At 37.3% G+C, this 22,714-nt stretch overlaps 1 protein-coding gene across 5 annotated transcripts in view; it reads left to right on the plus strand.

The window, feature by feature from the left end:
• The first annotated feature begins 17,558 nt into the window (after positions 1 to 17,558).
• The window catches only part of ZNF331 (zinc finger protein 331), a 56,727-nt gene continuing 51,571 nt past the window's right edge, over positions 17,559 to 22,714 (plus strand). The window contains exons 1-3 of one of the 5 annotated variants that reach the window (XM_063090271.1): positions 17,559 to 17,643; positions 17,861 to 17,958; positions 18,650 to 18,722. The gene's annotated coding sequence lies outside the window, so the exon portion shown is untranslated. Of the gene's footprint in view, positions 17,737 to 17,784; positions 17,959 to 18,649; positions 18,723 to 22,714 lie in introns of those variants that run through there. The other 4 variants (XM_063090269.1, XM_063090273.1, XM_063090274.1 and 1 more) reach the window with 4 other exon arrangements.

Below are 22,714 nucleotides of genomic sequence, written 5' to 3' on the forward strand. Positions count from 1 at the left end.
ATTCCACTTAATGACATGTGGGTCCGAAAAGAAATTAAAGAGGAAATTTAAACATTTCTTGAAACTGATGAAAATAATGACACATCATACCAAAACCTGTGGGATACTGTAAAAGCAGTTTTAAGGGGTAAATTTATTGCATTAAATGCTTAATTCAGAAGAATGGATAACACTTCACCTTAAAGATCTAGAAAAACAAGAACAATCCCAACCTAAAGTTAGTAGATGGAAAGAAATAATTAAGATCAGAGCAGAACTAAATGAAATAGAAACACAAAAAAACAATACAAAAGATCAATGAAACAAAAAGTTGGTTCTATAAAAAGATTAATAAAATTGACAAACATTTAGCAAGTCTAAGAAGAGAGAAGACCTAAATAACAAAAACTAGAAATAAAAAAGGTGAAATTACAACTGATAACTCAGAAATACGAGAAATCATTACAGACTACTATTCACAACTATATACCAACAAATTTGAAAATCTGGAGGAAATGGATAAATTTCTGGATGCACACAAGCTACCAAAACTGAGGCAAGAAGATATAGAAAATCTGAAGAGACGAATAACAATAAAAGAGATTGAAGCTGTTATCAGAAGGCTCGCAACAAAGAAAAGCCAAAGACTGGACAGGTTCACTGCAGAGTTCTACCAGATCCTCAAAGAGGAACTGATCCAATTCTCTACAAACTATTCCAAAAGATTGAAATAGAGGCCATTCTCCCAAATTTATTTTATGAGGCAAATATCACCCTGATTCCAAAACCAGACAAAGATGCATCAAAAATGGAAAACTACAGGCCAATATCCTTGATGAACATAGATACAAAAATCTTCAATAATACACTAGCTAACAATACAGCAACACATACAGAAAATTATACATCATGATCAAGGGGGATTCATCCCAGGGATACAAGGTTGGTTCAACATAAACAAATCAATAAATGTGATACACCACATTAATAAAAACAAAGACAAAAACCACATGATCATCTCTATTGAAGCTGAAAAAGCATTTGACAAAATTCAACATCCTTTCATGATAAAGACTCTCTACAAGATTGGCATAGATGGAAAGTTTCTCAACATAATTAAAGCCATATACAATAAGCCCACTGACAATATCATCCAAAATGGGGAAAAGCTTTCAGCTTTTCCCTTAAAAACAGGAAGTAGACAAGGATGCCCACTCTCATCACTCCTATTCAACACAGTGTTGGAAGTACTAGCCAGAGCAATCAGAGAAGAGAAGGAAATAAAGGGCATCCAGATTGGAAAGGATGAAGTCATGCTGTCCCTTTTTGCAGATGATATGATCCTATATATTGAACAGCCTAAAGCTTCTATAAAAAAACCTCCTAGACTTGATAAACGGTTTCAGCAAAATTGTAGGGTACAAAATCAACACACCAAAATCAGTAGCATTTCCATACTCCACCAGTGAACATGCAGAAAGAGAAATCAAGAAAGCTAGCCTATTTATAATAGCCACCAAAAAAATAAAACATTTAGGAATAAAGCTTACCGAGGATGTGAAAAATCTCTACGAAGAGAACTACAAACTACTGTTGGGAGAAATTAAAGAGGACACAAGAAGATGGAAAGAGATCCCATGCTCTTGGATTGGAAGAACCAACATTGTGAAAATGTCCATATTCCCCAAAATGATATACAAATTCAATGCAATCCCCATCAAAATTCCAATGACATTTTTCTCAGAAATGGAAAAAACTATCCAGACATTTATATGGAATAACAAAAGACCATGCATAGCCAAAGCAATTCTGAGCAAAAAATAATAATAAAAATAAAGTTGGAGGCATAACACTACCTGACTTTAAACTATACTACAAGGCTATAATAACCAAAACAGCATGGTACTGGCATAAAAACAGACACACAGATCAGTGGAACAGAATAGAGAACCTAGAAATTAACCCATATGTCTGCAGCCATCTGATCTTTGCCAAAGGAAGCAAGTCTACTCTACTGGGGAAGAGACTGCCTTTTTAACAAATGGTACTGAGAAAACTGGACAATCACATGTAGGAGAATGAAACTAGACCCGTATCTTTCACCATATACCAAAATCAACTCAAAATGGATTAAAGAGTTAAATATACATCCTTAAACTATAAAACTCCTTAAAGAAAACATAGGGGAAATGCTCCAGGAAGTAGGAGTGGGTACAGAATTCATGAATAGGACCCAAAAAGTACAGGCAACTAAAGGTAAAATAAACAAATGGGATTATATCAAACTAAAAAGCTTCTGCACAGCAAAAGAAACAATTAACAGAGTTAAAAGACAACCAACAGAGTGGGAGGAAATATTTGCAAAATATACACTGACAAAGGATGAATATCTAGAATATACAAGGAACTGAAACAACTTTAGAACAAAAAAAACAAGTAACCCAATTAAAAAGTGGGCAAAAGAGCTTAATAGGCATTTCTCAAAGGAAGATATACGAATGGCCAAAAGACATGAAAAAATGCTCAACGTCACTCAGCATTTGGGAAATGCAAATCAAAACCACACTGAAATACCATGTCACCCCAGTTAGGATGACTAATATCCAAAAAACTGTATGATAAGTGCTGGTGAGGTTGCAGAGAAAAAGGAACTCTCATACACTGTTGGTGGGACTGCAAAATGGTGCAGCCTTTATGGAAAATAGTATGGAGGCTCCTCAAACAATTGCAGATAGATCTACCGTATGACCCAGCGATCCCACTGCTGGGACTATACCTAGAGGAATGGAAATAATGATGCTGAAGGGATACCTGTACTCCAAAGTTTATTGCAGTTCTATATACAATAGCCAAGAGTTGGAATCAGGAGGGGAGGGGGGGAGGGAGAAGGGAGGGAGGTTTTGGTGATGGGGAGCAATAATCAGCCACAATGTATATTGACAAAATAAAAATTAAAAAAAAAAAAAAAAGAGTTGGAACCAGCCAAAATGTCCATCATCTGATGAGTGGATAAGGAAACTGTGGTACATCTACACAGTCGAATACTACTCTGCTATAAAAAAAGGAAATACTACCATTTGCAACAACGTGGATGGACTTAGAGAAAATTATATTAAGTGAAACAATTCAGGCACAGAAAGAGAAATACCACTTGTTCTCACTTATTTGTGGGAGCTAAAAATTAATAAATAAATAAACAAAGCATAGAGGGAAGAAGACAGAATAACCACAAAAATTCCTTGAACTATTTAAGCCAAGTGCACAGATACAATGTGGGGGACAAGGGGAGGAGGTGGAGAGGAATGGGTAAAGGGACATGAAAATCAAGTACAATGTATTTTGAGAAGTAAAATTAAATTAAATTTTTTAAAAAATGCAAACATCTGTCATCTCATACATTTTCTGGAAGTCAGGAATTCAGGAGTAGTGTGGCTGGGTGGTTCTAGCTCAGGGTCTCTCATGATGCTGCAGTCAAGTTGTAGACAGAGGTTGCAGTTTTATCATGGCACTGGAGAATCTCACTTAATGTGGCCATTGGTAGGGGGCTTCGGTTGTTGGTCATACAGGCTTCTCCTGAGAGCTCGTCACACAGCATTGACAGCTGGAGTTCCTGAGAGTGAGTGAGGAGAGAAAGAGAAAGAAGGTAAGAGGGAATCTAGGGAAAAGGCCATAGTTAAAAAAAAAAAAAAAAGTTTTAAATTCATTTTCAGTTGATTTTTGTATGTGAGATGTCATTCTTCTGCCTGTGGATATGGTTTTCCCAGCACCGTTTATTTGAGAAACTGTCCTTTCCCCATTTTGTGATCTTGTACCTTTGTTGAACATAAACTAATGGTAAGTATGTGGATTTATTTCTAGGCTATTTTTGTTCCATTGGTGTAAGTGTCTGGTGTTTGTGCCAGTACCATGGTTTTGTGATCACTATACCTGCGTAGTAGATTTTCAGGTCAGTTAGTATGATGCATCCAACTTTGTTCTTTTTGCTCAATATTGCTGTGACTATTTGTCTTTTGTGAGTCTATGTGAATTTTAGAATTGTTCTCTTTTATTTTTGTGGAAAATGTTCCAATTTTTATAGGTATTGCATTCAATCTGTAGGCTGCTTTGGGAAGTATGGACATTTCAACAACGTTAATTCTTCTAAGCCATGAACATGAGATAGCTTTCTTTTTATTTGTGTGTCTTCTTCAGTTTCCTTCATCTGTAGTCTATACTTTTCAGTGTACTGATCTTTCACCTCCTAGGTCAGATTTATTCCTGATTTTCTTTTTTCTTTTCTTTTCTTTTTTTTTTTTTTTTTTTTGATTCTATTGTGAGTGAGATTGTTTTCTTGTATTATTTTTTGGATAGTTTACTGTTAGGGTATAGAAATGCTACTGATTTCTTCATGTTGATTTTGTATCTTATAATTTCATTGAATTCATTTATTTATGAGTTTTTTGGTAGCGACTTTAGAGTTTCTGTATTTAAGATTATGTCATCTGCAAAAAGACAATTTAACTTAATCCTTTTTGATTTGGATGCCTTTTATTTCTCATTCTTGCCTAGTTCTTGCTAGGACTTCTAGTTCTGTGTCGATAAGAAGTGGCAAGAGTGGGCATCCTTGTTTTGTTCCTGAACCTTTCAACTTTTCACCATTGATTATGATGTTAGCTGTGTGCTTGCATTGTATCGCCTCTATTGCATTAAGTTGCATTTGTTCTATACCTAATTTGATGAGAGTTTTTATCATGAAAGGATGTTGAATTTTGTGAAATCTTTTCTTTTTTTGCATCTGTTATGATGATCAGTCATGTGGTTTTAGTCCTTCATTATGTTAATGTGGTTGTATCACATTTACAGACTTGTGTACATTGAACCATACTCACGTCCCTGGGATAAGTCTCACTTGAAACTACAATATGATCCAGCAATCCCAGTACTGGGTGTATACCCAAAGGAAATGAAGTCAATATGTCAAAGAGCTGTCTGCACTCCCATGTTTATTGCATCACTATTCACAATAGCCAAGATATGGAATCAACATAAGTGCCCAACAACGGATGATACTTGAATGGATAAAAAAACTGATGTATTTTTTTTAAAAATGTGGAATACTATTCAGCCATAAAAAAGAATGAAATCCTGTCATTTGCTGAAACATGGGTGGACTTGGAGATCATTATGTTAAGTGAAGTAAGCCAGGCACAGAAAGACAAATACCACATGGTCTCACTCATACTTGGAGCTTTAAAAAATAAATACATAAAAAGTCAATATTACCGACACTGAGAGTAGAATAGTAATTACCAGAGACAGGGGAGCACGGGGAAGGGAAAACCGGGAGCGGTTGGCCAACAGTTACAAAAATTACAGTTAGGTAAGAGGAATAAGTTTTGGTGGTCTGTTGCACAGTAGGGTGACTGTGGTTAACAGTTAAGTTTTGTATATTACATAATAGCTAGAGAAGAGGCTTTTGAAAGTTCTTGCCAAAAAGAAATGATAAGTGCGTGAGGTGATGGTTACATTAACTACCCTGGCTGATCATTTTACAACATACATATGTATCAAATCATCAGATTGTACCCCATAAGTATGTATAATTATGATGTGTCGATTAAAATTTTTTTAAAAAATTTTTTTTAATTCCACTTGATCGTGGCATATGATCCTTTTTATGTGCTGATCAGTTGAGTTCGTAATGTTTTGTTGACAATTTTTGCATCTATGTTCATCAGGGATATTGGCCTGTCATTTTCTTTTTTTTTTTTACAGTTTCTTCATTTGAGTTGGGTAGTGCTGGCCTTATAAAATGAGTTTGGAAGTATTCGTGGCTTTTCAGATTTTTGGAAGAGTTTGAGAATTGGTATTAGGTGTTCTTTGGATGTTTGGTACAATTCAGCACTGGAGCCATCAGGTCCTGGGCTTTTCTTTGATGGGAAACTTTCTATTACTTGTACCATCTCCTTATTCACTTTTGGTGTGTTCAGATTTTCTGTTTCTTCATGATTCAATTATGGTGGGTTGTATGTTAGTAGGAATTTATCCACTTCTACTCGGTTATTTAATTTGAGGCATATAATTTTTCATAGTAGTCTTATGGTCCCCTCTTTATTTCTGTACTATGAATTGTAATGTTTCCTCTTTCATTTCTGATTTTAATGATTTGAGTCTTCTCTTTGTTAGTCTAACTGAAGGTTTGTCAATTGTTTATCTTGTCAAAAAACCAAACCTTAGGTCATTGATCTTTTTTTTTTTCTGTCTTTCTCTGCTTGGTCCATGTTGAGTTCATTGATTTTTTTTTTTTCCCGCATACTCTTTGTTTTATTTATTTCTGATGTAATCTTTATTATTTCCTTCCTTCTGTTAAATTTTGGCTTAGTTTGTTCATCTCTTTCTATTTCCTTTTGATGTTACATTAGGTTATTTGAGATCTTTTTTAATGTAGGTGTTTATTGTGGTAAACTTCTCCCTTAGAACTGCTTTTGCTACATCCCATAAGTTTTGAAATGGTATGTTTTCTTTTACATTTGTCTCGAGATATTTTTTAATTTCCCTTTTAATTTCTTCCTTGACCCATTGGTTGTTTAGGATCATGTTGTTTAATTTCTGTGTATTTGTGAATTTTCTAACATTCCTCCTGTTTTTTATTTTTAACTTCATACCGTTGTGGTCAGAAAAGATACTTGATATGATTTCAATCTTAAACATCTTAAGATTTGTTCTATGGCCTAACATGATCTATGAACATCCAACGTGTCCTTGACGAGGGTGTATTCTGCTGTTGTTGGATGGAATGTTCTGTATATGTCTATTGTGTTCATTTGATGTAAAATAGAACTCAAGTCCAATGTTTCCATTATTGATTTTCTGTCTGAATGATCTGTCCATTGTTAAAAGTAGGGTTTGAAGTCCGCTACTATTATTGTATTGCTGTCTACTTCTCCTTACATATTCATTAATATTTGCTTTATATATTTAGGTGCTCCAATGTTGCATGCATACAAATATGCACAATTGATATATCATCTTGATGAATTGATCCCTTTACCATTATATAATGACCTTCTTTGTTTTTTACTTAAATTTTATTTTGTTTGACATAAGTATACCTACCCCTGCTCTTTTTTGGTTTCCATTTGCATGAAATTTCTTTTGGCATTTCTTCACTCTCCATTTACATTTGTCCTTAAGGCCAAAGTGTGTGTCTATAAGCAGCATGTTGTTGGATCTTGTCGCTTTATACATTCAGCCACTGTGTTTCTTTTGATTGGTGAATTTTACCACTTTTATTTAAAGTAATTATTGATTGGTAAGGACATACAATTGCCATTTTGTTAATTGTTTACTGACTGTTATATATTTCCTTTATTCCATTTTTCCAGTCATGCTGTTGTTCTCTGTGTCAACCCTAGAATAACAATGGGGAGAGTGGCTCTCCAAAGAAGTAAACTTATTCAAGAATAAACAGAGGGTTATAATCTGGGATACACATGCTATAAAGAATTATAGGCGCATCTGAAGAGATTGGAGTAAGGAGAAACTTCTAAAGGCAAAATGGAGTTCAGGTAAGCTGTTTTGAAACAAACATGATTAATCACAAGGGCCTGTGTCAGAAGCAGAAATCATTGGTGGAAACAGCCATTGCTAGGCATGGGTTCTTGCGAGGATGGCTTATCTGAAATGCAGTCTTGAGGAATTTGTGAGGATAAGTCCTGTTACAGACACGTGCAGAATGAGCAGGGCATGCAATAATTCTTGTGGGTTTTTACAAAGCCCTTGTTATATAATACTTAATCTCAGAATGCATGCATGAGATTCCCTCCTTCATGACCTCCTGGCTCTGCTTTGAGTCTGATATGTGTCTTTATCTTGGCATTGGCAACTTTCACATCTTTGATATGTTCAATTTTTGTAATGGTATACTTTAATCCTTTTTATGCATTCTTTGTGTTTGCCATGGGACTTACATGAAGCACCTTATAGTTATGATATTCTAATTTAAGCTAATAACAACTACACTGTTACTTCTTTCTCCACCACATTTTATGCTATTGACATTAAACTTTACATCTTTTAAATTGTGTAGCCATTAACAGATTGTTGTAGCTATAGTTATTTTTAATACTTTTGTCTTTTAACTTTGATTCTAGAGTTAAAAGTGATTCATATACCACCATTACTGTATTTGAGTATTGTGAATTTGACTGTGTACTTAACTTTATTAGTGAGCTTTATGTTTTCTTATGTTTTCATATTGTCATTTAATGTCCTTTAATTTCAACTTGAAGAACTACTTTTAGCATTTCTTACAAGATGGATCACATGTTGATGAACTCCCTCAGCTTTTGTTTGGTCTGGAATATCTTTCTCTTTCATTTCTTTTTTTTTTTTTTTTTTTTTTTAAAAAAGATGACCGGTAAGGGGATCTCAACCCTTGGCTTGGTGTTGTCAGCACCACGCTCAGCCAGTGAGCAAACCGGCCATCCCTATATAGGATCCGAACCCGTGGCCTTGGTGTTATCAGCACCGCACTCTACCGAGTGAGCCACGGGCCGGCCTTCTCTTTCATTTCTGAAGGACACCTTTGCCAGGTATAGTATTGTTGGTTGGCAGTTTTTTGTTTGTTTTTTACCGTTTTAAATATATCGTTCCTCTCTCTTCTGGCTTGCAAGGTTTCTCTTGAGCAGTCTCCTGATAGTCTCTATTGCTGATTTCAAGATTCTCTCTTTGTCTTTGACTTTTGACAATTTCATTATAGTGTGTTTCAGAATATTCCATTTTGCATTGATCTTGCTTGGAATCCTTTGAACTTCATGGACTAGATGTTCGAATCCTTGCTAAGATTTAGGAAGTTTTCATCTACTATATATTTAAATAGCTTTTCTATTTATTCTTCTTGAACTCCCATATATTGGTGGCCCAGATGCCAAGTCTCTCAGAAGTTCCCTCAGCAGGGAGAATTGCTGGAGGAGCATAGCCAAGAAGAGCGGGATTCAGAATTCAGGGCTCCTTCAGGCTTTTCTGTGGAATGAGGCCAGGTAGCCTGCCCAAGGGGCTCAGTCAGGAGTGCCTCCCTCTGAGTCATTCCGCAAGCAGGACTGGTCTGAGACCACAGGTGAGGAGAGAGAGCTTAGAGCCCAGTTGCAGATTAATTTCAAGGTTTAGACCCATGATTGATGTCAGTCTCCTGTGACACTAGTATATATGACTCCACCTGGGCCCCTGGTAGGTTTTTTTTGGTAACAGGATCAAGGCTAGACAGCAAGTCCTCAGGGTGAAGAGTCTGTTTCTGAGAATGAAGCTGAGACAATGATCAGTTAGTCTTCCACCTGGGTACAAATCTGCCCTGTCAAAATGATTTACTTCCACCAGTAAACTCCTACCTGAGTCTGTAGGCTCCCACAAAACACTGTTGTCCATAGATAGCTGTAAAATATGTGTTGCTGTGAGGAGATATAAGTGGGGGACCTCCTGTTCTGCCATCTTACTGACGTTACTCCTTTCTTTCTCTTTGTAATACATTTTACTTTTCAGACTAGTTTTAGATTTGCAGAATAATTGCAGCGATGGTACAGAGAATTAGCAGATAGCCCGCACCCAGTTTCTCCTATTACCATGTTAGATGAGTATGGAGCATCTTTTACAATTAATGAACCAATTTTGATAAATTATCACTAACTATATATTATGATTAACTGAAGTCCATACTTTATTCCAGTTTCCTTAGTTTTTACTTAGTGTTCTTCATCTGTTCCAAGATCCCATCTAGAACACCACGTTACATTTTGTTGTCATGTCTCCTTAGATTCCTCTTGGCTTTGTCAGTTTGTCAGACTTTCCTTATTTTTGATGACCTAGACAGTTTTCAGAGGTGAGGTATTTTGCAGGATGCCCCTGCATTTGTCTGATGTTTTTCTCATGATTACACTGGGTTTGGGGTTGAGGGAGGACAGTCACAGAGGTAAATTGCTATTTTCATTACACCATAGCGAGGTTACACCATGTTACCGTGTCAACATGATCGATGACTATTGAAGTTGACACGATCACCTGGCTGAGGTAGTGTTCGTCAGTTTTCTCCATTTAAAATTTATTCCTTTTTTCCTCTTTTTCATACTGTTCTTTTTGGAAGGAAGCCCCTATGCCCAACTCACACTTAAGGAGTGGAGAGTTATACTCCATCCTCTTTCTTTGTTCTTTGTTAAAAAAAAACAACAACATTCTTATCTCTCTGGCCTTACGAAACAGGATGTAGCCTGGATTTGGCTTGAGGGCAGTAGTTTGCTGAGGCTGATCTGTAGTGTCAGGATTTCAATCTTATCTGCCTTTTACTGGCTCTTTGAGCTCTGTGAAAATAGGGTTGTGATGAGGATTAAATGCATTAGTACACATAAACCCCATAGAACAGTTGAAGGAGCATAGGAGCTCAATAAATACTAACTATTCTCGTCATATGTGGTAAGTCTGGATATTTATAGATCATGAGCAGGATGGCAGTTGTGATGGGTACATAGAAATTCATAAAATGAATCGAGCTTCAAATGGTCTAGAACAGGAATCCTTAACCTGAGGTCCTTTCTTTAACTCTGTTTATAACCTTCCAAGGGAAGATGTATACCCACTTATTGTATATGTTTGACAATGTGGTATTCTTTCTCAGAGGACAAAGTCTATAATTCTATGGCATTAGCAAGACTGTACACACTCCTAAGAGATTTAGACCTATTGGTCTACAACAAAAGTGTGTTACCTTGACCACAGTTAGTGTTGAGGATGACGGAAATGGTTGCCCATCATACCACATTTATGTTATGGGATACTATGTGGCTACAAAATAGTATGTTTAGAGATAGCCATAAAAAGGAAAAATGTCAGGGAAAAAAAAAAGAAGAAGAATACAGGTGACATAATATTAAGCAATACTACGAGTTACGAAAAACAGTATCCATGAAATAATTAAATCACTTAGAAATCCACTTAATAAGACACTTTGAAAGTATCATATCTAACACGACATTCTAAATGATTATTCAGTGAAAGAGCAGAGGAGTGTGGCCACGTTTATTGAGCACCTTCTCTGTACCAGACTCTCTTCTGTCTGCTTTGCACACATTACCTGATTTAGTCTGCAGAGGGAACTCAGCTGCGTTATTTCTCTTAAGGTCTGATAGTATTGCTGAGACACAGTGAAAGGTTGTTCAAGAGCAGAGAGGTAATACAGTTTGAGTATCTCTTATCCAAAATGCTGAAGACCAGAAGTTTTTTGGATTTTGGATTTTGTTTTTTGCCCTGATCCGAAAATCCAAATGAAATGCTCCAATGAGCGTTTTCTTTGAGCATCATGTCAGGGCTCACAAATCTCAGATTTTGCAGTATATCGGATTTCAGATTCTCATATTAGGGGTGCTTAACCTGTATTTATTTAGTCAAACTGTTTTTTCAACGTTAGGCCTTTTTTCAGTTCCCTTTTCTATTGTAACAAAGTAAGCCATCACAGATTTAGTGTCTTCAAACAACACAAATTTAGTATCTTAACAGTCCTAACAGTCAGAAGTCTGAAGTGGGTCTCAGAGGGTTAAAACCAAGGTGATGAAGGCTGAGTCCCTATTGGAGGCTCTAGGAGTCATTCTGTTTCCTTGCCTTTCCCTTTTTTAAAGGCTGCCAGCATTCCTTGGCTCATGACTCCTTCCTCCAGTTTCAAAACCAGCAAAGAAGAGTTAAGTCCTCACATCATCTTACTACTCTACTACTACTTCTGTTGTCACATCTGTCTCTCTCTCCTTCTGACCCCTCTCACATACTTTTACGGACACTTGTCATTACATTTGGGTCACAGGGATAATTCAGCATAATCTTTCTATCTTAAGTGTGGCTAATTAGCAACTTAAGTCCATCTATAACCTTAATTCCTTATGCCAGGATCATGAATTAAGATATGGACATTTTTGTGATGCAGTCATTAGCCTAGCACAGGCATCTAGATTCCAGCTTTCCTTAATGACTACAAGATATCAGCTACCCCATAATATCTGGTCCTATTTTTTGGCGGGGGCGGGGGGGTGACTCCCTTAAGTAATATTTCTTATAATAGGATTAATGCAAGCCTGCTGCAAAAAAATTCAGTCCCCTAAGAAGCTCACAAAGAATAATCTCAAAATTACTCATAATTGTACAATCCAGAGATAATTACTGTTAACATTTCATATGTATGTTTCCAGTCCTTTGCTCCTGTTCTAAGCATGTATGTATATATTTGTTTCTGAAGCATCGAATCCTGCTATTTGGTTATATAAATGAGTCACAGATGTCCAAATCATAGCAAATAAAAGGAATCTAACACAGCCATTATACCTATGAGCACATGGGGAGAGATGGGGCCATTGATCACTTACTTTGAATAACCTCACATATTTTACATCTTAAGGATTATGGATACATCATTTAAAACTAATTTTGCAGCGACAAATCATCAAAAGAGAAAGCATTTCAGAATTAGATCTCTATGATTTTAATGTTTTTTCACAGAAAATGATAGTGATCACTGATTTCTGATGCTTTACAGATATGTACTATATAAGTAATATTTCCATGATTATATATACAGGTACAGTACATACAATATGAACTGTAAAAGTGGCAAATCCAAGATATATGGAAAATTAGTAAGATGGCAATAATTAAACATGTTAACATATATCTCCCTTGCTACGTAGAAAACACGATTCAGCCTCTTGTTAATGTTCTCAAATTGGCATCTTCTCAGATTCTTTGAGCTCAATTTTTGATGCAGAATCATGTCTCTGTCCCAGTAGTTTCTTAGTGGAGGGGGAAGATTTTCTCTTTATGTGTCTTAGAATCTTTTTTTGTTAATATTCCTAATTAAAAATAATTGCATTCTTAACATCAGGCTCTGAAAGTTATTTTTATTATATTGACAGCTGGGTTTGAGAAGCAAATATTTCAGTATAAGAAAAAAGGACACAGCAGACTTGAGTTTCTGTTATAAAAGTGGATTAAGAGATGTGTAATGTCCTTTATCTTTATTAATAGCAGCTAATTAATATTAAACAATTATTATATATTAATGTGTGTTTTATGTAAATTATCTTAATTAATAGTTGAGACGGTCATACCTTGTAGTATTTTTTTTTTTTCCAGTTTTACCAGCGAGGAAACATATACTGTGAGGTTAAAAACTGTGAGAGCTGAGATATTCACATCCTGAAAGTCAGACAAAAGAGCCTGTGTTTTTAATTTCACCAAAACATCTCCACCCAAATTATATAAACCTACCTTCTTCACTTGGTAATTCATCATAAATTCTTCCCAAATTAATATAAATGTCATTATTAGTAAAAGTATATGTTTTTAATCTGTCCTCTACTGTGATATTTTTATTTCTATTGTTTTTATTTTTAAAAATAATTTCTGGAAAATCTGGATAATATCAATAGATTGTTTCAATTTCAATGTCCTGGTTCTGATATTATGCTACAGTTTTGCAATAATCACCATTGACATAAATAAGGTAAAGGATAGCACAGGATCTCCATGTATTATTTCTTACAAATGCATGTGAATCTACACTTATCTCAATTTAAGAAAAAAAAATTCACAGAAATTAATTATCCACTGAATAATATTGCACAAGCATTTGTGTATTACGATAGCCGTACCTTCAGATAAATTCTGAAAAGTCGGATTTTGAGTCAAAATCAGACTTTTGTTAAGTGACTGACTGCAATATGCCAAATCCTGTGATATTAGTACTGAGAATGAGAAAATGAATAAAAGGGCGTAATTGCTGCTTTTATGTTGTTTATAATTTAGCAAGGAAGGGAAACTGAATAGAAGCACCTCAGGGCAGCCTGTGGTCAAGGCCTGTGGTGAATTCCAGGTGATGTGTCCCAAGAGGTCCTACAAAGGGACATCGTTCTGAGGACATCCACTGATGTCAGTTCATAACCAAATAATTCTGAGTGCATGGACTCTGTGGAGCTGAATAGAATGTATTTTCTAAGTTGTATACCTTATATTTTTCTAATAATGTTTGGTCCAAAGTGAAGACCAATATTGTAAGATGGTTTAGCACTTATCTAGAGGCCCTCATAGCTTGAAGGACAGGTCCACAAGTAAAATTTACACTCCCATCAAGACATAAATGTCAGTGTTCATAAGTCAAGAATACTGTCAGTATCTGAAGAGCTTTGCTTGGAAACTTAACCATTTTTTCCAGCCAGTATTCCAACATGTGTGGGCATAGGTAGACATCAGAGGATTAGTTTAAGTATTGCTAAATGACAGCAAACAAAGGAAAGTTATTCAGTAAATTAATCCAAAGTCAATCCGAAAGTTAATATTTAATAAAGTTAATTCAAAGTTAATATTTTCTGAATTCCATCTACAAGTTTGAGTAGACTTTTTAAGGAAGAAAAAAAAGGAATGTTCTCTGTCTTTTGAAAGTCTAACAGCCTTTTATATTTATTTATTAATAAATATAAAAGAAAGAAACACCCATTTATATATGTTAAAGCAATGCATGACTATTGTTACAACAGCTAGTGAAGTACATTTAAAAAGAAGAAACTCAAAATCAAAAGATGTGTCAGGAATCACCAAGACCACCACCAGGTTCAGTGATTCTCTAGTTGGTCTCACAGGGCTCCACATACAGCCCTATTCATGGCTAGGATTTATTCCAGTGAAAGGATACAAAGCAAAATCAAAGGGAACAGGCACATGGGACAAGGTCCAGAGGAAACCAGGATCAGTCTTCCTTGTTCTTCTCCAGTGGAATCACACAGGATGTGCTTAATTCCTCCAGCAATGACTTATGACAGCACCTGTTCTGTTTTGTCTACTAAGGAAGCTTACCAGAGCCTAAGAGTTCAGGGTTTTTAATCAACATTTTTTCTTTTTTGGGGGGTGGGGTCGGGGGGCAGTTCACCAGTGCAGGGATCCAGTCCCTTGACCTTGGTGTTACAACATCATACTCTAACCAACTGAGCCAACTGGCCATCCCTTCAACATTCATACTTACCCAAACATTCTCACTAGCATATATACCAAAATTCCAGACTCCTAGAGGAAAGCAAGTCCAGCATAAACCACATTGTACAAACAGTTTAGACACAGTAAGGCACTGTTACCTGTTAAGGAATAGTAAGAAAACTCTGGATTCTGGTACCCGGGTGCCAGCCAAGGACCAATCTTTTTTTTTTTTTTTTTTTTGTCTTTTTCTTGACTGGTACTCAGCCAGTGAGCGCACCTGCCATTCCTATATAGGATCCGAACCTGCGGCGGGAGCGTCGCTGTGCTCCCAGCACCGCACTCTCCCCAGTGCGCCAGGGGTCAGCCCCCAAGGACCAGTCTTTTGAGGAGGTTTAAGGATAACAGTTTGGGACCTGCTATGTTAACTCTTCTATCACTTTCATTCTTTTATTATCTTATGGTTTGTCTCGGTATGTGTCTCCCTTTATATAAATATGCTTTTCATATATATACACATAAATATATTTCATATATAACAGTCATTATGTAGCATACAATTTTTCAAAGATATCAATGCATCTTCCTTTTTTGGTATCCTAACTTTTCTATTTATAATATGTCTGAAATATCTTCCATGGCTTTAGGTATCTCTTCCAAATTAGCATTCAGTAACCAATCATCGTTTTATATTGATAATCTGCATGTATTTATGCAGTCAGCTTTTCTGGACTCAGTGTGCTGTTTGAACACTTCCTTTCCTCCTTATGTCTTAGAATCTTATTTACTAACATTGCTAATTTAAAAATTTCATTCTTAGCATCTGAAAACACCTGAAAGGTATTTTAGTGTTCATTATATTGACAGCTGATTTGACTTGAGTTTCCTTTATAAAAATGGATTAAAGGATGCTTAATGTTATTGACCTTCACTAGTAACAGCTAACTTAACTAATCATTACATATCACTGCATGTTTTAGACAGATTATCTTAATAGTTGAGACAGTCATACCTTATAGGATTTTTTTTTTTTTTTTTTTGTCTTTTTCGTGACCGGCACTCAGCCAGTGAGTGCACCGGCCATTCCTATATAGGATCCGAACCCGCAGCGGGAGCGTCGCTGCGCTCCCAGCGCCGCACTCTCCCGAGTGCGCCCAGGCTCCGCCCGTAGAATTTTATTCTATTTTTACCAGTGAGGAAACATGCCATGAAGTAACTGTCAGGGCTCAGATTCACATCCTGAAAGTCAGATTACAGAGCCTGTGTTCTTCATTTCACCAAAAATCTCCACCCAAATTACGTGTACCTTTTTAAACCTACCTTCTTTGATAGTTAATCATAAATTCTTAATTAAGTTGAATGTCATTTTTAATAAATATATTATAAGCCATTATGTAGCAGACCATATTAAATCTGTCCTCTACTGTGAAGTATTTCTATTTCTGTTTTTTTTATTTTTAAAAATTATTCTCTGGGGCTAGCTGGTTAGCTCAGTTGGTTACAGTGTGGTGCTGATAACAACAAGGTCAAGGGTTTGGATTTCCAGTATTGGCCAGCCACCAAAAAAACCCGTTTATTCTCTGGAAATTCAGGATAACATGGATAGATTGTATCAATATTAGTGTGCTGGTTGTGATATTATAATGTAGGACAATCACCGAGTGGCGTAACCTAGTGAAAGGTACATGGGATTTCAGTGTTATTTCTTACAACTACATTTGCATCTACAATTCTCTCAATTAAAAAAAAAAAATTCCCAGAAAGAAATTATTCTCAACATATTTGGTCATACATTTGTGTACTACTATAGCTATTTCTTTGGAATAAATTCCAAAAAGTGAGATTTTTATTGAAAGTCAGACCTTTCTTAACTACCTGCAGTATGCCAAACCCTGATTTTAGTACGTGGAGAGAATGAGTGAAAGGGCATAGCTGCTGCCTCCATATTTTTTATAATTCGTCAAGGAAGGAAACTGAATAGGAGCTCAAGCCAGCCTGTGATCAAGACTTGTGATATTGCCCAACAGGTGCTAGGAAGGGCACATCATTTCTGAGGATAGCCATGTCTTGAATGACATCACTCGCTCTAGAAGCCAGAACAGGGCCAAGTGTGGATGGCGCAGCCCCTCTTCACACAGGAACGGGTGTTTGGAGGAGCAGGATGTACTCAGAGTAAGACTAAACGTCCTGACCACCAGTCTCAGATCCAGATCTCAGGCACCTCCCTAGAGAATGAGCTGCACTACATTTCCCAGAGGTCTCTGCAGCTCGGCCCCAGTAGGAGCGTGCCGAGCTGCATGCTGGGACACGCAGTGTGTTTAGTATCTGGTTTCCCTGGATACCGACTTGCGTGCTCCTCAACCCTTGTGCCCCTCCCGATGTTTGGGGGGGGGTGGGCACAAACAAGGAGATGCTTCTAGGAGGAACCCAGCTCGGGGTGCGGCAGGGGATGACAGTGAGGGCGCGGAAACAGCCTCAGCGGAAGATGGAAACGCTTGTGTGCGCCTGTGTTTATGTGTGTGCGTGCGCCTGTGTGTGCGTGCGCGCCCAGCCGGATGGGTCTGGGCCCTGTCCTTGCGACTCGGATGTGCGCGCATGCGCGATGTCCTCGGCCGTGTTGGGGACCGCGTGTGCGAGTGTATGACGCACTTGCGTGGGAGTGTGCGCGGGGCCCCATCCCCCTATGTGACACAGGTGTGCGTGTAAGCGTCACAGTGGCCATTGGGGTCCTGCTGGGTGAGCATCTGTAGCAGTGACGCAGCCGCCCTGTCTCCTCGACTCTGTGCAGTAATATACGTGGGGGGGGGGCTCTGGTGGGGAGAGTGATGGGGGCAATGCATGTGATCGTGACGCACTTGCTGTGAGTGTGGAGATGACGCAGTCGGGTTCTCGCTTCATAACTGTGTCACAGGTGTGTCTGTTCAGGTGACTGCGTGCTGGAGCCTTTCATGTGTGAGCGTCTGTCGGGTGAAGCAGCCGGGAGTGTCTCTGCAACTCTGCTTTTGTGAGGTACATTGGTGTGGAATCTGCGGGGTGGCACGGCCAAAATGTGTCTCCGTGGTTGAGACGTGAGCGTTTGCATTTTTGTGGGGTTGGCAGGAGCTGGGCAGCCTCTCTCTGACATGGGCGTCAGTGGGTGACAGCCTGCGATTCTCAGTCAGTGGCAGGTGCAGGATTTTGTTTTGGTAATTAAGGGTACTGTCTGTGAGTGAACGTGGGTATGAGTGACACTGCAACTCATGTTTCCAGTGCCTCTGCTGTTTGCTCCACCTTTACGTTCTAAAGCTGAGGTACCTACCTAGGAACAGTGGCCCCAAAGGGACATCAGAGCCATCACCTGTCATGACAGTAGCCAACAGGAACGGTGCCGACATAGTCATGAGATGACAGTTTTAGAGGAAGAAGTTCTCTCCATACAGCTTACCTGAATGATGGGAAGAGATGGCCTCAAGAGTTAATTCCTTTTTTGTGGGAAGAGGTGCCTGATTTGTCAGATGGAGTGGGTTTGTGGTGCAACTACATTTTCTAAAACCCCAGTTAATTCAGACTAGTCCCCAGATATCTCTGAAATACTCAGATTCTAGTGCCTTCTTATGTCTGATTGGTTTTAGATATGGCCCGGGGCAGGTGGTCCTTGAAGGTGTTTTCCAATGCAGCCTGTGCTCCTAGTGTCTCATTCTTTCCCTCCTCTTTTCCCTAGGCCAGCCATCCTTAAGAAAAAAAATCTTTAAAAGGAAGAAGAATTGTTATACGTCTTAAAAATCAAGGTTCAGGTGAGTTACCTTTTTGTTCATTAAATGACTTGTGTTTATAAGACTTAGAACTGTTTACTTTTCTTGGCCCTAAATGTTCTCACTAATAGCAACTTATCCCAGTAATTCCTCCGCAAGGGGTGTGGCAAGACCTGTTTAAGTGTATCCCTCGGTATATTCCCCATCGACCAGCCCTATCTTCTGAATACACAGTAGTCTTGCCTTATCCTCAGTTTTGCTTTCTAACGTTACAGTTACCCATAGTCAACCATGGCCCAAAAATATTAAGTGGAAAATGCCACAAATAAACAATTGATAAGTTTTAAATTGCACACCATTCTGAATAGTGTGGTGAAATCTTGCACTGTCCCACCCAGAATGTGAATCATCCCTTTGAATAGCATATCCACACTTTAGACCAGAAACATGTGTTAGTCACTTAGTAGCTGTCTGGGTTATCAGATGGACTGTGCTCTCACAGCACTTGTGCTAGTGTTTAAGTAACCCTTATTTTATGTAATAATGGCCCCAAAGTGTAAGAGTAGTGATGCTGGCAATTCAGATATGCCAAAGAGAGGCCATAAAGTGCTTCCTTTAAGTGAATAGGTGAAAGTCTTTGACTTAATAAGGAAACAAAATACATCATATGCTAAGATTCAGCTCTACACTAAAATATTTTGGAAGAGACCACATTCATATAACTTTTATTACAGTATATTGTCATACTTGTTCCATTTTATTATTAATTACTGTTAATTTATTACTGTGTACAATTTATAAATTAATCATAGTTATGTATGTATAGGAAAAAACATAGTATACGTAAGGTTCAGTACTACCTGCAATTTTAGGTATCCACTGGGGGTCTTAGAACATAACCCCTGAGGGTATTTGCCTACCCATTTGGCAGACTGTTCATATCCTCCCGTGTGCCCTGATTGTATATAAAAATAGAATCTGATTACATGTAAAAATACATCCTTGAGGTTAACGTTAGTGCTTTACATTACAGTGTTAAATTATTTGGGGTTTTTTTGCTTATAACAATACCGAAACTGGGTAATGTATAGAGAAATAAATTTTATTTCTTACAGTTTTAGTGGAAGGGAAGCCCAAGGTCCAGGGAGCACATCTGGGGAGGGCTTTCTTCTTGGTGCGGCCTTTGTGTGGAATCCTGTGGCAATGCGGGCAGTCACATGATAAGAATGGCAAGAGTGCTTTCCTTATAAAACCACCAGTCTATACCCATGATAACCATTAAACCATTAACCCATTACTCCATGAATGGATTAATCCATTCACAAGAGCATAGTCAGTCACAATCCAGTCACCTTTTAAAGGCCCCACTCTTCAAATATCATAATCATATTTTCCACCCTCAATACTGTTACAATGGGTGTAATGTTTCAGTGAGTTTTGGGAGGACATTAAATCCACAGCAAGCTTGATTTAGCAAGTTGGGATTGGCTTTTAGGTGAAATCTTTGGTCTTTTCCATGGGCCTGATTTTTAGAGTGCAGCTAGAAAGAAGGTTTGACTGTTTAGTTACTACACAACAAGGTTTTTAGCTTTGTGATGCTTTTAAGAGTGAGGTTTGAGCAAAGGTCTGTGTCATCAAGGGCAGGGATATTTTTCAAGCAATCAATAAATCAAAATTTGTACTATTAACCAGGTATTTTTGAGGCTAACAGCCCGTTTATTTCAGTTGCATCTCTGTGTGAATTGTGAGAAGCAATGTGGTTTGATGTTGATGTATGAGTTCTGGATCTAGACCAGGAGATGGCAAATTTTTTCTGTAGAGGGTTAGGTAGTAAATATTTTGTGCTTTGTGGGCTGTATATGGTTGCATATATTTCTATTTTTATGTATTTGGATTATTGTACTTTTTATTTTTGCACGTACCTTTTATGTTTATTTAATTCACAAATTATGTTTATGCTGTACAACATGTTTCTATATGTGCATATTGTGGAGTGATTATCAAGCTGAAGAACAAATCCCTCTTATCAATAATTATCATTTGTGTGATAAGTACTCTTCTAGCAAGTTTCAAGTATTCTACAGTTGACCTTTGAACAACTCAGACCCCCCCGCACAGTCAAAAATTTATATGTAGCTTTCTCCTGGGTCACAACTGCTACATGCCACTGTACCCCAAGCCATGTGGGGTGCTTAAATAGTATTTAAGTAGTTAAATACCTAACAGTAGGCTACTTAACTATTTGTTTAGGTATGTCATGCACTCACAACATACCTAACCAAAATTTTTCCAATACATTTACTGAAAAAAATCTGTGTATAAATGGACCCACACAGTTCAAATCCCTGTTGTTCAGGGTTTGCTGTATACATTGTCATTCATTATAGTTAGTCACCACACAATAACAGATAAGAACTTATTTCTTCTCTCTCATGAAAACTTTGTACCCTTTAATCTCCCCAGCCGCTGATAATCACTATCCACTCTCTGCTTCTATGAGTTGGACTTTTCTATGCTCCACAAATAGCTGAGATCATGCAGTGTTTATTTTTCTATGCCTAGCTTATTTCAGTTGATACAGTGTCCTCCAGGTTTGTCCATTTTGTTGCAAATGACAGGATGTCCTTTTTTAAGTACAAATATTTCATTGTATGTACATACACCGTATTTTCTTCATTCCTCTACTGAACACTTGGGTTGATACCTTATCTTGGCTGTTGTGAATAATGCTGCAATGAACGTGGGAGTGCAGTTATCTCTTTGAGGTAGTGATTTCCTTTTCTTTTGGTATATACTCAGTGGGATTGCTGGAAATTGTGGTGGTTCTATTTTTAGTTTTTTGAGGAGCCTCCATACTGTTCTCCATATGGCTATACTGATTTACATTCTCACTAATAGTGAGATAGGGTTCCCTTTCCTCCATATCCTCACCAACATTTGATATGTTTTGTTGTCGTTGTTGTTATTTTTGGATAAAAGCCATTCTTACAGGTGTGTGGTGATATCTCATTGGGCTTTTAATTTGCTTTTCCCTGAATATTAGTGATGTTGAACATTTTTCATATACCTGTTGGTCATTTGTATGTGCTCTTTTGAGAAACCTTATTCAGGTGTTTGTTATGTTTTTTAACTGGGTTATGTGTTTTCTTGCTTGTATCAAGTTGTGCCAGTTTCTTATATATAGTAGATATTAAGCACTCATCAAATGTATGGTTTGCAAATATTTTCTCCTAGTCTGTAGATTTTCTCTTCATTCTGCTTGTTTGTTCTGCAGAAGCTTTTTAATATGATTCACTTCATTTGTCTATTTTTGCTTTTGGGGTCATATCCAGGGAATTATTATGAAGACCAATGTCAAGATCTTTCCCTTCTGTTTTCTTTCAATAGTTGTATAGTTTCATTTCTTATATTTAAGTCTTTAATATGTTTTGAGTTGATTTTTGTATATGGGAGAGATAAGCATTTAATTTCATTCTTCTGCATTTGGATATCCAGTTTTCCCAACACCACTTACTGAAGAGGCTGTCCTTTTCTCTTGCGTGATCTTAGTACCTTGCTGAAAATTTGTTGACCGTAAATGTGTGAATATTTTCTGGGTTCTTTTCTCTGGTCTCTTGGTCTAAGTGTCTGTTTTTGTGCCAGTACCATGGTGTTCCGATTGCTATAGAATTTGTAGTAGATTTTGAGATAAGGTAGTGTGATGTCTCCAGCTTTGTCCTTTTTGCTCAAAATTGCTTTGGTTACTCATGTTCTTTCATGGCTCCATACGAATTTTAGGATTTTTTAAATTTTTTTTATTCCTGTGAAAATGTCGTTTGAATTTTTATGGAGATCATATTGAATCTGTAGATGGCTATGGGTAGTACCGGCACATCAATAGTATTCTTCCGTTTGACAAAAGCACAATATCTTTCCATTTATTTGTGTCTTCTTCAATTTCTCTCATTTATGTGTTATAGTTATTCATGTACAGGTCTTTTACCTCCTTGGCTAAATTTATTCCTATACAGGTCTTTTACCTCTTTGGCTAAATT

This window comes from Cynocephalus volans, chromosome 3 (genome assembly GCF_027409185.1).
Source record: "Cynocephalus volans isolate mCynVol1 chromosome 3, mCynVol1.pri, whole genome shotgun sequence".
In the NCBI taxonomy this organism is placed as follows: domain Eukaryota; kingdom Metazoa; phylum Chordata; class Mammalia; order Dermoptera; family Cynocephalidae; genus Cynocephalus; species Cynocephalus volans.